General features: G+C 46.7%; 1 long non-coding RNA gene across 2 annotated transcripts; it reads right to left on the bottom strand.

The window, feature by feature from the left end:
* Positions 1-355: 355 nt before the first annotated feature.
* Positions 356-14,525, bottom strand: LOC122691977. 2 transcript variants are annotated; one of them, XR_006340553.1, is made up of 4 exons: positions 13,769-14,525; positions 11,936-12,251; positions 11,019-11,110; positions 356-637 (listed from the first exon to the last, which is right to left on the bottom strand). It is a non-coding gene; the product is annotated as an uncharacterized LOC122691977 (long non-coding RNA). The 2 variants fall into 2 exon arrangements; XR_006340552.1 differs by having other exon boundaries at positions 13,636-14,525.
* Positions 14,526-16,489: the final 1,964 nt, after the last annotated feature.

Consider the following 16,489-nt stretch of genomic DNA (forward strand, 5'->3'; position numbering starts at 1 on the left):
ATGATGTTCTCAGAGGGGTCAGCAGCAGTACTGATTTTTAAATTTATTTACTTTTATTTGGCTGCATCAGTCTTAGGTGCAGCACATGAGATCTTCTTGCATCACACAGGATCTTTCCTTGCAGCGCATGGACTCTCTTTAGTTGTGGTGGGTGGGCTCAGTAGTTGCAGGCATGCGGGCTCTCTAGTTGTGACTCATAGGCTCCAGTGTGGGGGCTTAGTTGCTACACAGCATGTGGGATCTTAGTTCCCCGGCCAGGGATCGAACCTGTGTCCCCTGCATTGCAAGGCACATTCATAACCACTGGACCACCAGCGAAGTCCCAGGAGTACTGACTTTTAAAAAATTTTATTTATTTTTGGCTGCACTGGGTCTTTGTTGCTGTGCATGGACTTTCTCTACCTGCAGCGAGTGGGGGCTTCTCATTGCAGGGTCTTCTCCTGTTGTAGAGCGCAGTGTCTGGGCATGCAGGCCTCAGCAGTTGTGGCACATGGGCTTAGCTGCTCCGTGGCATGTGGACTCTTCCCAGACCAGGTATCAAACTCATGCTCTCTGCACTGGCAGGCAGATTCTTAACCATTGGACCACCAGGGAAGTTCCGGAGTACTGAGTTGTAATTCAGGGTCCTTCTGCAAAACTAATCAAGAGTTCCTCTCTAAGCCAGCAAGATAAACAGATTTCCAGCTTGAAAGGAGGATGGGAGGAGTGTGGGGGAGGAACCTTAGCTGTCACAGCTGGAAACTTCAGCATCAGAAAGTGCATCTCTGTGTCATGCTCCCTCTCCAGTCAAGGACAAAGCCATCAGAAGCCTGGCTCTTCACCTTCCCTCCCTGGGGGTTCCTTCTGCGTGTCCAGGCTCCCTGACTTTCTCACTCTGCTCTTCCCTTTCCTCCCCTCGGCAAGCCCCAGAGGGCTTTTGCACACAGTACGCTCACCCCCATTCCTTCTTAGCCATTCTCTCAGCTTTTCATGTTGTATTCTGCCAACTGTCGCTAGATGCAGTCTGTTTCCCCTAGCATACTCTTTTCAAAATTAATCTATATTCTACATAAGGTACAGTAACCCATTTGTCTCCCCAAAACCTAGAGCATTGTAAAGAAAACTCAAGCCATTCTACCCTTGCCAAACTCTTATAATCCATGGCTACCCCTCAGCCTTCTAAAAGGTAGCCACTGAGTCTATACATATTCTTTCTGATTTTTGTTCTGTGCTTTTGCAACACACATAGGACTCCATTAAAACTATGCAGTATTTGTTGTTATTGATGGTTTTTTTTTTTACATGAAAAATACATATATTGTTCTGCAGATTATTTTTTTACTCAATAATACATCTTAGAGATCTATTTGCATACATATAGGTTCAACTCAATTTTTTTAAATTGCTATATAAAACTCCACACTGTGAAGATGCCTTAATCTATTTAGGCATTCCAATACTGATGGGCATTTGGGTTTCTGCTATTACAAAGACTGGTGTGATCATTTCTCTCTGTGTACATATACATGTTTCTTGGGGGCAGGTAAAGCAGAAGGGAAATTGCTGGGTTCCAGGGTAGACACATTTCTAGTTCTAAAGGACACGACTAGGCCCTCCAAGACAGTTGCACCAATAGGTAGATCTGAGAGCACTATCCTGACATTCTCACTAGTACATGATACTATCAGACTTGTAAATTTTTATCCATTTGATGAGTGAGAAATGCTACCTCATTTTTCAAATTTAATTTTTTGTTAGAGGGCAGTTGTTTTGGACTTCCCTGGTGGCTCAGCGGTAAAGGATCAGCCTGCAATGCAGGAGACTGAGGTTTGATCCCTGGGTTGGGAAGATTCCCTGGAGAAGGGAATGGCAACCACCCCAGTATTCTTGCCTGGAAAACTCCATAGACAGAGGAGCCTGGTGGGCTACAGTCCCTGGGGCCGAAGGAGAGTCGGACACTAAAGCGAGTGACTAAACAACAACAGCTGATTTACAATGTTGTGTTAGTTTCAGGTGCCCAGCAAAGTGATTCATTTATACATATATTCATTCTTATTCAGATTTCAGTATTCTTTCATATAGGTTAGTACAGAATATTCAGTATAGTTCCCTGTTCTAGACAGTAGGTCCTGGTTGATTATCTATTTTACATATAGTAGTATGTTAATCCCAAATTCCTCATTTATGCCTCCCTCCCCCACCCCATCTTGCCCCTTTGGTAACCACAAGTTTGTTTTCCAATTCTGTGAGGCTGTTCCTGTTTTGTAAATAAGTTCATATCATTTCTTTAGATTCCATATATTATGATATTTGTCTTTCTCTGTCTAGTTTACTTCACCTACTATGATAATCCACCCACGGTGCTGCAGAAAGCGTTACTTCATTTTATTTAAAAAATAATTCTATTTATTCACTTCTGGCTGTGCCAGATCTCTGTTGCTATGAGGGCTTTTCTGTAGTGGTGGTGCACGGGCTTCTCCTGGCAGCGGCTTCTCCTGTTGCTGAGTGTGGGCTCTAGGGTGTGTGGGCTTTAGTAGTTGAGGCACACGGGTTCAGTAGTTGTGGCTCCTAGAGCCACAGATTCAATCTAGAGCACAGATTCAATAGCTGTGGCTCATGGGGCTTGGTTGCTTCTTGGCATGTTTGATCTTCCCAGATTAGGGATCAAACCCGTGTCTCCTGCATTGGCAGACAGATTCTTTACCACTGAGCCACCAGGGAAGCCCTATTTCATTCTTTTTTTTCTGGCAGAGTAATATTCCAGTATATATAAAAACACTACCTCATTTAAGTTGCATTTCCCTTAAGATTTGGCAGGGTTGAACATTCTTTTTTAAAATCAATTTCCGAGCCATTTTCCCCACCTGTTTTGTGAACTACCTATTCATATTCTTTGCCCGTTTTTAAAAATTGGGCAGCTTGTCTTTTCACCTTATCACTTGCTTTCCTGATTGAGCACACAGCAGGTGCTTGGGACACAGGGAATTTCAAGCTACTCATCCACTCTCTATGGGGACACAGCAGCTTTGGGCCACCCTGTAGGGCTCTGATGTATTCCTTTAAAGGGGATCAAACAGCACCTCTTCTGGGAAGCTTTCACAGTATTCTCATGGCATTGGGGGACCACCGGTCCTGAAGCTGGTAGTGACATGCGCTGGCACTGACCAGAAGTCACTTAAAGTCAGGGGACTCTGGCACACACTACACCTCGGGCCCCACAGCCAGCTGGGGTTTCCATGTGGAGCTGAGCAGCCTCTAATGGGCTAGTCCTGGGCCTGCCTCAGCCCAAAGCCTGGGCTCCATGGACCCCACCTGCAGAAGCCCTCACCAGCTGAGGGCCCACTGTGTGCGAGCCATATGCAAGGCGGCCCATGATTGCCACTTTGTTTCATCCCACTGCGTTGACGGATGCCAACTCCAAGTTCTGCAGTTTTCTCCAAACTGCCCAGTGTGGCCCTGGGAAGACTGGGATTTGAACTTGGATCAGCATCCCTGCTTTGCTGATAGCCCCACTGTGCTCCTGGGCCGGCTGCTCCTGGAAGCTGAAGAGTACAGGTCAGTGCAATCAGGCCCCAGTGACAGCATCCCACAGCCCTCCCAACACCTCTGCCCACCTGGTCCATCTCCAGAGCCCTGGTGGCAGAGCACTGGGGAGCCTGAATTCTCGGTGAGGGGAACACCCGCCTCCCCTTTCCCAAGGCCTCACACGAGAGGATGCTGAATAACAGGGACACAAGGGGACAGTCATCCTTGAACTGAAAAAGGGTGGAGGATCAGAGTCAGCCAGAGGACCACCCACCCCAAGTACCCCAGCCCCGTGAGCCAAAGGAAGAGAGAAAGAAAATGAGACAGGGGACTTCCTGGATGGTCCAGTGGTTAAGAATCTGCCTTCCAGTGCTGAGGACACAGGTTTGATCCCTGGTCTGGGAACTAAGATCCCACATACTGTGGGGCAACGAATCCAGTGCACCACAGCTTCTGAAGCCCTCGAGCCTAGAGTCCATGCTCCGCAACAAGAGAAGCCCCCACAATGAGAAGTCCGTGTACTGCAATGAAGAAGAGTAGCGCCCACTCGCCGCAACTAGAGAAAGCCTACACACAGCAACAAAGACACAGAATGGCCAAAAGTAAACTATAAATAAATAACAGGAAGAAAGAAAATGGGCGAGGGGTTCTCGAAGGTAAACAGACAAAATTTTGGTCAAATTCCGATACATCTTCCTCTTAACATTTAATACTAAAAAATCATAATGGTGACCTGACTGACTCTTGTGAATTCCAGCTCTCTCAGAAAGCCTATCTCTTGAGGTGACAAGCCGGGGGTACCTGAATTCATTACTGCCTGATTAATTATGCTGCCTTTGTAGGAGGGAAATGGGGACTTCAATCAGCCACAGCACCACCCCCGGCCACCACCTCGTCAGGCCAGACGCTGCCTGCGAGCCTGGCCCGACTCCCAGTGTGGGGGTGACTAGGAAGCTGGGAGTGGTGGCTGGTTAGATGTGGCTGCCAGCGGTCAGAGGGCTTGGGATGTGGGGCCCTCTCTGCAGAAAAGAGCTTTGGGGCAGTGGAGGGAGGGAGGGGCAAGTTGGGTCCAGTAGAGGCTGAGTGATTTCTACTCTGTCCCAGTAAGGGCCTGGCCAGGAGGCCCTCCTCCGGATTCTCTGAAACTGGGTATCATCCCTTTGGGAGGGAGCAGGATCTCAGAAGGTGCTATTTAGCATAAATGTATCCCTTGGGACACACGGTCACTTGTGTGAAGGCAAAGGTTTACCCAGAGCTGTGCGTGGGCACAGCCCCGACGAGCGTCAAGGCAGTCTTGCCCTCTGGAGAGGAGCTCGGGGCAGCTCCAGGCATGGGGCAGGGTGAGACCAGCACCTCCCAGCTGGTTTATTAGGCCACCAGGGCACTCCCGCTGCGGCCCTTTGTCCTGCATACTCTGCATTTACCCAGGTCTGTCTACCAAGTTGTGAAGCACAGTCATATTTGAAGCCTTGCACAGTGATGTGCTTTTTCAAAGAAGAAAAGACTAAATATCTTTGGAAATATCAGTTCCCCACCCCTGTCCTGAGGCTGTTGTGTGTGTGGAGCAACAGAAGGCGCTCATTCCAGCCTAACGCCTTGTGAGCCTTGGCCTCGGTGGGTATGGTTTAAAATCATACCCTGTCATAGATGTGCTGTGTGGCCGTGGCACCTAACTTCTCTGAGTCTTGTGTTTTCAGAGAAACTACATCACCCAGGGGTGGTTGTGAGAGCTAAATAAGCGAGCAGACGTGAAGTCCTTGTTCTTGCCCCAGAGTACCTCCTGACATGGGCCAGCCTGATCCAGTCGCTTTGTTGCCACTTTGTCAACCCTGAGCAGTCAAAATGGGAAGTGCTGGTTTTTGTTACTAAGCTGGGCAGGAATCCATCCTCCCACTGCCAAACTTCCAGGGGTTTGGAGAGCACGCAGTATGGGGCAATTCTGTAAAACCCTGTTTCTAGGTCACAGCAGAGCAATCCAGACCCGTCAGCTTTGCTTAAGTCCCCTCCCCCCTGCCCCCAGGCTGCCCTCCCTGGAGATGTCACCAGCCTCCTGACAAGCCACTTGGCAGGTATGGTCAGGGGCACCCTCAAAGGGCAAGGAGGGAACAAGCCCCAGGAAGACCCAGGACAGTTGCTCACGTGCTAGGGACAGGGGGGTGTGTGCAGAAGTGTCACCAGGGAAGCCATGAAGGGCCGGCAGTGGTTCAAGGGCAGCAGGAAACCGGGAGAGGGCGTCACCAATCAGAAGCTGAGACTAGAGTTCAGTCAAGGGAAAAGTTTAGGTCCAGGCTGGTCAGAAGCTGTCACAGGCCAAGCAGCAGGAGTCCTCAGCCTATTAGCAGCACTGAGGCTTGGACAATCCCATTCAGACTTGTGGTGCAAGCTTAGCACCTGAGAGAGGGCTGGGCTGGGCATCAGAACCTCCACTTGGAACCCTAGAGCACACAGCGTGAGGTTCTACTTGAGACAAGGGGACTTGGTCCCCAAAAGAAAGATCTAGTAACTAGATTCTCCTGAGGACCAGTGGGAGTGAGGTTGGGGCACAGAGACAGACCATCCAAAGAAAAATGGGGCAACAGCCTCTATAGCATCTTTGTTTTCAGCAGCTGAACCTACAAGGTTCAAACTTCGGAGATTTAAAACAAGCTAAGTGGGAAAGCTATAAAATATATAAAGGCCACTTAATGACGGGACCTTCAGATGGGAACAGCAGTCACCTCCCTTAGGTTTCCAGGTGTCTAGACACATGCTCAATACCACCTGGGACATCTGGTTCCCACCCACCCCCTGCCAAAACTCACTCAGAGAACCTGCATATAGCCTCCTTGGGGTCTTTTTTCTCAGTATGGGAGAATGGCCTCTCTTGAAACCTGACTATGAAACTGCCAAAGGGACCTCTGAAAAGACAAATGTTAAAGAATAAACATCAGGGCAGTGGCTCTTACTTCCTACCCCTTTGTAATCATAATATGCCCATTACACTGGTAAGAGATGAAGACATTTGCCTGAAGGAAAAAACCAATGTCTATGGACTGAATTGTGTCCCCTCCAAATTTACACATGGCAACCCACTCCAGTATTCTTGCCTGGAGAATCCCATGGACAGAGGAGTCTGGTGGGCTACAGCCCATGGGGTCATACAGAGTCAGGCACAACTGAAGTGACTTAGTATGCATACAGAAATTTATACGTTGAAGCTCTAACCTCTGATGCAATAGTACTCAGAGATGGAGGCTTTGAGAGGTAATGAGGTTAGATGACATCATGAGGGCGGGGCTCCCATGATAGGATTAGTGGTCTTATTACAATACCAGTGAGCTCACTCTTTCTGCCATGTGAGGACACAGTAAGAAGGCAGTCCTCTGCAAAGCAGGAAGAGAGCTCAGAACCTGTCCATACCGGCATCTTGATCTCAGACTTCCACCCTCCAAAATTTTGAGAAAATCAATTTCTATTGTTTAAGCCATCCAGTCTATGGTACTTTATTAAGGCAGACTGAGAAGACTATGACACCTATGAATGGTCTTTTCTTCATTTTTCTCCGGTCTGGTTTTGAAGCTACACTGTTGGCCAAAAGGACTCGGTGAACGCCTTGCACAAGAGCCAGATGCAGACGCCAGCTCTATGCAGATGCTAGTTCTAAATGAGTAAAGGACCCTCTAGAAACTGTCAAGAAAATGCTAGGACCCTGATGATGAGAGGATCATTCACAAAGACAAAGGCCTTCACTAATCTTCAATTGCTCCATCTCACTACCTGTCAGAAGATGATATGTTGATGCTAATAAGTCCCAAAGACAGTAAGGCCAATGGGGTGAGCAGTGGGTGGAAGAGGCACCAGCCTCCAACCCCATCTGGGACTTCTGGACATTTCAACCCATCAGCAGAGCAGAGAAGGAGGATGAAATGTGTTCCCTCAGACTCCTCACATTGCTTCACAAATACCACCCCGAAGCCCAGGGGATCCATGAGTGAAAAAGAAGGTCTCCAGGACACCTACTACCCAGCTGCCTGGTATAGGAAGAACACTGGACCAAGAGTCAAAAGGCTTGGTGTCTACAGACCAGCTACTCAAATTGTAAGCTGTAGCCTTGGGACAAGTTACTTAACCTCTGTGTGCCTGAATTTCCAACCTATAACATGTATCCACACCTCCCACATTTGGTTATTATGGGGATCAATGAGAGAATAAACAATGGAGGTTCTATAAGGGTTATTTTCCTTCCTCTTCCCTTTTTCCCTACCTTGGCCTCTTGTGTTTACCTGTTTGCTGTTAATTTCATAGATATTTCACAAAACTCACTGATTGGGGAGAAAAATCTTCCCCTTAAAAAAAAAATGATGTCCATCCAGGGGCTAGGGCTTTGTGCTTTCAAAGCAGAGGCACAGGTTCAATCCCAGCATAGGTTCAATCCTGCATGTCACATGGAACAGCCAAAAAAAAAAAGTCATAGTTTTTTTGGAAAGACTATGGGTCTTAGTTCAGAAAAAGACAAGACAAGGGGGAAGAAAAATGTTAATGAGTCTGGCACATAGTAGGTGCTCAATGAATATTTGAGAAAGGAACTCTGCAGAAAGAATGAGTCCTTCTCTCATTGGGCTCCTGTGTCTTAACTACAGTGCACACTCAGAGATGTGGGGGTCCCACCTATGCCTGCCTCTCTCTCTCCCTCTCTCTCAAGTCTTGAGTTCAACTAGGACAGGCACTGCCTAACACTGAACCTGACCTTTGGCAAAGCTCAGCAAACTTGGGGTGAACAGAAAGAGAGCTGTGAGTTTTTATACACGATAGACATGCAGATTACCAGACTCAATGGCATGGTTTTCAGGCTAGCAGGAAGCTCTTGGCACCTGACTCTTAGAGGATGGGTGGCATGTGGGTAAGAAGAAGGCAATGGCAACCCACTCCAGTGTTCTTGCCTGGAGAATCCCAGGGATGGCGGAGCCTGGTGGTCTGCCGTCTATGGGGTCGCACAGAGTCGGACACGACTGAAGCGACTTAGCAGCGGCAGCATGTGGGTAAAACAGAGTGTGATCCTTCTTTAAGAAAATGCTAGCTTCAAAGACATGAAAACAATCAACTTGATCCAATAAGAATCAGAAAAATACACTTTCCATGAATTACTATTGACAGTGCCAAATTTGTGAGGTCACAGAAATATTTATCTTTCTGCCCCTCAACAATCTCTTTAGTCCTTGTCTGCATAGTGTGTTGTTCTTTGATTTTTGGTAGTTTGACTCGGATGTGTCTAGATGTGATTTTTTTTTTTTTTTTTTTTTTTTAATTTACACTGCTTAGGGCTCTAAAGGCTTTCCTGGTAGCTCAGCTGGTGAAGAATCCACCTGCAAAGCTGGAGACTCCGGTTTGATTCCTGGGTTGGGAAGATGTGCTGGAGAGGTTTAGGGTACCCACTCCAGTATTCTTGGGCTTCCCTTGTGGCTCAGCTGGTAAAGAGTCTGCCTGCAATGTGGGAGACCTGGGTTCGATCCTGGGTTGGGAAGATCCCCTGCAGAAGGGAACAGCTACCCGCTCCAGTATTCTGGTCTGGAGAATTCCATGGACAATAGTCCATGGGGTCACAAAGAGTTGGAAGTGACTAAGTGACTTTTACTAACTCACAGGGCTCTAAACAGATTCTTGAATCTGTGGATTTATGTATTTCATCAACTTTGGAAAATTTGTGGCTATTATCTATTCAAAAATTGCTCCATTCAGTTCTCTCTCTCCCTGTCATTTTCTGGGGCTTCAGTTACAATTTTGCTAAAACCTTTTACTATGTCCAAAATGTGATACACTCTTTCTGTATTTTCCATTCTTTTATCTCTTGGTGATTCATTTCAGATTATTTTCTATCTTCCAGTTCACCTCTCTTCACCCGTCTAATCTACTTTGAACTCATCTAATATGTTCTTATTTTTAATTACATTCTCTCAGTTGTAAAATTTCCATAGATTCTTTATATACATATATATATATTTCTATTACCTGTTGGAATTTTCCATTTTGTCTTTATCTCCTGAAATGTATTGATCAGAGGTTATTCTATCAATATGTGTCTATATCTGATAACTCCAATAACTGGATTTCTGTGAATCAGTTTATATTATCTACTTCTTCTCTTGGTTAAAGGTGACTTGGTCTTATCTCCTAGTATGCCTAGTAAATTTTGATCAACTGCAACATGTTGTATACAAAAGGCTGTAGAACAAATGTTGTATTATTGTAGGTAATGCTTTCTCCAGAGATTTTCTTTTGCTTTTGTAATGCAGTTAGTATAGAGGCCGACCATCTTAATCTCATTTGAGTCAAAGTTGAACCTTTGTGAGAGTTGAATTGGTCCTTTTTTGATTTGCCCTTCCTACTGGTGTAACCTTTCAGAGTGAAGTCACCCAGTCGTGTCCGACTCTTTGTGACCCCATGGACTATAGCCTACCGGTTCCACCATCCATGGGATTTTCCAGGCAAGAGTACTGGAGTGGGTTGCCATTTCCTTCTCCAGATTTTCCTGACCCAGGGATTGAACCTGGGTCTCCCGCATTGTAGGCAGACACTTTATTATCTGAGCCACCAGGGAAGAGACCTTTCAGAGATCCTAACCAAAAGCCCAGGATGTTACCAGGGTCTCTGTGAGATTGCCAAAGCTTTTCTCAATTTCTTAGCATTGAAATTACTGTTTTTAGAGATGCCGTAAGGGGAATGAATAACAGTGCTGTTATGTCCTGAATATTTGTGCCTCCCTCATCCATATATTGAAGCCCTGGCCCTCAAAGTGCTCATATAAGGAAGTGAAACCTTGGGAAGGTAATCAGGTTTAGGTCGGGTCAGGGGTAGGGTGTAGCCTCTGCAATGGGATTAGTGCTCTTGTAGAATGACAGAGAGACACCAGAGCATCCTCTCTGCCATGTGAATACAGACACAGAGAGAAGGTGGCAATCTGCCAGGCAGCCTTCACCAACAACCAAATCTGCTGACACCTTGATCTTGGACTTTCAGCTTCTATAACTGTGAGAAAGAAATGTCTATTGTTTAAACCACCCAGACTCGGGAAAATTTTATAGCAGCCCAAGCTAAGACAAATGTCAAATGTCAGGCTCACCTTCCTGTGTTTCCATTCTCTCCAGGATCTTGCCCTGTCAGGTTCTCACTATCAGATATATTTGTTAAATTATCCAGCTGTTTTACTTGTTTGAGGTAGGAAGTTTAGTTTGATCTAGCCTGGTGTTCCAGAGCCAGAAGCAGAGGTCTCAACTATTCTTATAGCATAATTCCTCACTTATAATGATGGCTAGCACAAAAATTAAGGTTTAGGTTATTAGCTTTGGTGTAATAAATTCCATCTGGGTGGGTAAAAAAAATACAAATTGGTTCAACCGATTGGAAAAAGTAGAAAATTATAGTTTCCTATTAAGGTAAATTATTCTAATTAAATTAGTATAAGAAGCTTTTGAGCAGTCACTGGAAACATACAATATATCATAGCTAATTTCCCAATATTTTCCCACAGTGAAGTATACCTTTGGTTTACAGCAGTAAAAATTAGAGGAGCTGCTAGCATTCCCAGCCCTCCACCAGGCTCTGGATCACACTGTGGGATGCTGCCAGGTCCCTAAAAAAACAGCATATTTGACTCAGCATCATAGCCCAGGCAAACTCATTCAACAAACACAGAGCAACCAAATTTAAACAGTCATATCTTACTTCTCCAAGAGTTTCAGAAATTGTCCTTTTAAAGTACAAACATCCACAAAAACCAAGAAAATGAAAAGAGAATAATTCTCCATAATGGAGTAAAGATGTGATACTGCCAACTACTTGCTAAATGACAACTAGTGTTTTAAGCTTTGCCCCAACAGATGGTTCATGTCACATGGGTGAAAAGGCCATCAAAGCACAAAGTTTGACCTGTTTTGGCAGAGTATCAGCATGAACAATTAACCTGAAGGCCAGGCTGCATGCTGTATATTAAACTGCATGTCCTACAGGAAGAGAGGGAGGTTAAGAACAGTTGGGAAGGCTGAGAGTATTCACTACAGGCACCCATGTTTTGAGGAGCAAATGGGCTTTACGACCAAGGCTGAGTCTTGGTAGAGCTAAAGTTACTAAGTGAAATGCCTTGGGAACCAGATAGACAGAAATAAATCTAGGAGCCCAAGAGACCATTCCCAAAGAAGGTTATAGACTGGTTAATATGATGATGCTTTGGCCTTCAAACACAACTGGGGGACTCAAGTTTGGATTGTCTCAGCTAACAAAATAAAGGATGATGACAGGAAGTACACGGGGCGGGGGGAGGGTGGTGCAGGCAGTGGGGGTGGGGCGTTGCTCAACTCCCTGGAGGGACACACAGAGAATAAAACGTTGGTTACAGGCAAGTTACAACCCCAGAATCTATTAGGATTAAATGGATGTAGACCTAGTCTAACCACCTTACCTTATAGAAGATGAACTGATGCCACCCTGGGAACTCCTTTTCATCTGTCAGAGTCCATATCAAATGTCAGTTCTTTTGCAAAGCTTTCCATGCTGCTATTTGGCAGCTTCCTTCTTTGTTATTTTCTAGTCTAAAGTGTCAGCACCATGATTTAGAAGCCCAAGCAGACAGGAGGTTCTCCAGAGTTTTTGTTGAATGGCTAAGTGAAAAGTGACATGTACAGTCACAGAGCAAGACAAGGGCCTGCCGTCCTGAGCTCCATCCCAGGTAATTTTGTCAGGCTTCAAGGCTGGTTCCCAAGTTTGAGAATACCTTGCTAAAAGCAAAACATAAAAAAAAAAGAATAATAAAATGAACCACCATATACTCATTACTAATGTTCAACCCTGTTTCCATCACTTACTTTTTCTTATTTCTACATAAAATTATTTAGAAATAAATTCCAGATTTCATATCATTTCATCTGTATTTTAGTAACGCATCTCCAAATTTCAACATACACTGAAAATCTTCAAATGTTTGTAAATACTTAAAAATATAACCATGATATTATCCATCTGAAATAATGTAATAATACTTTTAAAATATCCAATACCTAACTTTTGTGGATTCATTTGAAGTCTGCTCAAAAGTACCACTGTCAAAACCACTAAAATGTATGTAAAAAAATTGTGCTGTAAACTAAAATAAAATTGTTACTTGGACTTGTTAAAAAAAAAAAATAAATAAAATAAAATATCCAATACCCAGTAGTGTTTAAATTTACAAGTGTCCTATGAATGTCAATTTTTCCTTTCATTTATTCAATTTAGAATCTAAATATAATATTTTCCATACAATTATTATTAAAGAACTGGGCCATTTATAGTTTCACAAGATGTAGATCGTTTTGATTATGTTCCCACACTGTTGTTGATCTAGATGACCCTTGATCAGATGCTGCTTTGATTTGTGTGAGGGCAGGGTTGTAAGGAGTATCAAGATGATTTCATAGCTGGTGCTGGGTTTTTTCATTAGCATATCATGTGGGTTCTCCCTTTTTAAGACTTAGTAGTCATAGCTTATCATGCCTAGATCCAATCATTCATTAAGAATACAAAATGGTGATGTTCTGTCTATAATTCTTTCTTCATTTATTAGCTGGAAATACTTTCACAAAGAGAAATTTCCCCCCATCTACCATCTGGCCACCCAAGCCCAATTTTAAAAGAATTTGAACCAAGACCATGCTTTCTCTCAAAGTAGAATCCTCTGCAGGAGGATGAACAGCTTCAAGGAAACCTTCATTTATTCTTTATTTTTTAGTCAAGAACTAACTGAAAGACAGTGGGCCTGACAGCTGCAGAAAGACCATCTCACTAGGTTCTGAGGACCTGCCTGCCCTGAGATTTTCTTTAGAAGCATTGCTCCTGGGCTTGCTCTAAAGGTCTACCTTTTCTCTTTGAAAATGTTTTCTCCTGTAATTAAGGGAGTTTCTAATTTGGAAAATGGATAAAAATTCATCAAACTTATATTTTAAAAAATCCTGAAGCTGCAAATATCTGGCTCCAGGGAAATCCTGGATGGAGGAAAGATGCTAATCAGGATAGAATTTAAGACAATAGTTTATAATCTTTCATCCTCAGAACCGAGACTAACCCAAGGAAATGCCAAGCAAAAAAGTAAAACCGGCGATTGATTCTGCATTTTGAGAAACTGACCAAGTTTCTTGATCAAATGCTGATTGCAAGTCTGACTCAAGGTTGAGCATATAAAAGAATCCTCCGGGGTACCCCGCTTTCGGTCTCAGCATGCTGCGATTTTGAAAAAAACAAGACTCTGGCAATCAGAGACCTCACTCGTTCCACTGCCGCAGAGGAAATGAAGGATGCTTCGCCTCCAGTTCCTGGCTCCTGCTGACATGCCCTCGGGTTCATGCTGGCGCCAGGCTGGGAGGGAGAGTGGTCGCTGTCTTACTGTCTGCAGAGGTTAAACGGAATCTCTACTCCTCGACTGAAGAAAGAAAGGCCTTTTCCTCATTAATTTCGTGAGCCTGGGGACCGCGCGGTGATCCTGCGAAGCTGTCAGGGCAGCGTGCCCAGACCTTCCTGCGTCCCTAGCCCCTCTCTTCTACTCCACACCCTCAGGACTCAGGTCCTGGAGGAAATCCTGGCCTTCGTGGGGTCTCTCCTTGTAGGCTTTCCCTTGGCTTCCTCGTGGTTGGCTAACTTAAGGTGAGGCCTTGGCATAGTGTGTGCCTCAGTTTCCCCAGTTGTAAAGTAATAAGGTTAGACTGGAGCCTTGATTCGCAGAATCACCCAGGAAGCTTCAACATAAACCTTCGGTCAGGGTGCCCTTGGCGAGCCACCGGATCGGAAAGAGGGGCTCCAGAGCTCGCAGCCCGGGCTGGAACCCAGGACCCGGGCTCTCCGGCCTCTCCAGCCGCTCCACCCACCCGCCTGCTCTCGCCCTCGGCCCGGGCGGGGTCGTTCATGTCTGCGAGCGGGTTCCGGGAGGCCGGGCGGGGCGGACCCGGCTGGGCAGCCCCACCGGAAAGACTCGTTTCAGCCGGCGCAGGCGGAGACCGGGAGGAAACAGACTTGTCGCCCCCGCCTCGGGCCGTCCGGGTCCCCAGCCCCCAGCGCAGCCCCACCGAAGTTGGAGAAACGCCGGCCGGCAGCTGGGCAGCCCTGGGGTCACCCACTCCCACGCCCGTCGGGCCCCAGCCCCCCAGGCCACACCTGGGCTCCGCCTCGGGTCCCGGGGCTCTGACTCTGCAGAGCTTCAATGGGGGAGGGGAGACCGACCCAGAAGAGGGAGGGCGCGACCCGTGCAAGGGCCCCGTTGCCTAGAAACCGACCCCGCCTTGGGCACAGGCCGCGAGCAGCCGCGGCGCAGCTGCTTCTTCCCCCTTCCCCCACGCCCTCCTGAGCAGCCCTGGTAGCCGCAGTGCTCAGGCGACCCCAGGCGGAGACCGGAACCTCGGACGGCTGCTCTGCCGGTGAAAGCCCGCGGGCACGCCAGCGGACGACCCCCGCCCCGCCCGCCCAGCCCGCCCCGCGTGGGCCGCGGGCGCCGCGCCTCTGGGCTCCGGGTGGGGCCGGCCGGCAGTCACGCCACCTCCGTGGGCCGCACCTCCTCATGGGGCGCTCGGGCTGAGCTGAGCCTTGTGGCGGCGAGACCCTGACCCGGGTCTGGGGGCTGCCAGAACCCGCCCGGGGTCTCTGGGGTTTGCAGCTCAGGCCATCTGGTCAGCCGACGCGCCCAGGGCCTCCAGCTTCGCCCCAGGGGCGTCAGGGCACGAGAGAGGCCGGCGCCTGCTCAGGCTGCGGCCCTGCTGAGCCGGACAAAGCACAGCCTCCTCTGGGGCCTCATCTCTGCCTTTACTGTTGGGTAAGATCGCCCCCTCCCCGGTTTCTGCTACAGCTCCCCTAGGGACACAGTGACGCACGGGGTTGGGCATCCAGGCGTTTTACACGCCCTCTGTGAGAACGGAAAACTATACAGAAAACAGCCCTTTCGGGGAAGACGCGCAGGTGACCAAGAGCGCCTGTCGAAGACCAAGAGCATGTCAGATCTCTGCTTACTCTCTGGCAATTTATGCCAGGCGAGGAGGGCAGATCGGCAAGTACGGCTGTTTGGAAAATACCCACAGTAAGCCTTGGCCTCTGAGAACAAATGCTGCTTAATTGTCAAGCTGGGTTTAGACGGAAACCAGTCTGGAGATCGGTTAAGAGAGAATTGCCAGGACCAAGGCCCCCAAACTGGGCATCAGGAGACTTGAGAGCCAGGGCTGCCCAGTCCCATAATCCTGTGTGACTTGGTCAATGTATGTAAAGTCTCTGAGCTTCACAGTGTTCTCATGCCTAAGAAGAGCCTGCCCTACTTCAGAGCACAACAGGAGACAGCAGACATGACCGCTGACTGCTCCCGGTTTTCTTACCCCCTGGAAAAGAATGTACAACTGCCAAGACTTCTGGGAGGGAGAGGATCCCATCCCTGAAGGAGGAGAACTTAAATAAGAACTTTATTTTTCCTTCTGCAAAAGTATAATTCCATCCTGGAGAAATGTAAAAAATCAAGGAGTCATTAGAAACCATTTATTGGGTTTTAACTTTTTTTTTTTTTTTTTATCACAGAGATGGATGGAGGGTGGACAGGAATGCTGGTGTTCTAGATCTAAGAGAGTTAAGAGCATCAATTATGGAATCACACATATCTGAATTAGAGTCCCACCTCTATTTACAAGCGTTGTTACTTCAGATAAGTGACTTAACGTCTCCGAGCCTCAGATTGCCTAGCTATCAAATGGGGAAAATAATAGCACCAGAAAATAATAATACGGGGCTGTTAGAAAAGTGACATGTTTATAACAGTGCTTGGTACAGGCCCAGCATATTGTAATACATGATAAGTGTGAACTAGTGCTTTTTCTTTTCACAGTGGTTCCTACGCTTTCCCTTACCAACATTCTATTGTAAAAAATGTCAAATATACAGAAAAATTCAAAAAATTGTGCAGTAAACACTTATGCATGTTCCATCTACATGATACAATTAATATTTACAATACTTG

The sequence above is a fragment of the Cervus elaphus genome, chromosome 4, assembly GCF_910594005.1.
Source record: "Cervus elaphus chromosome 4, mCerEla1.1, whole genome shotgun sequence".
Lineage (NCBI taxonomy): Eukaryota > Metazoa > Chordata > Mammalia > Artiodactyla > Cervidae > Cervus > Cervus elaphus.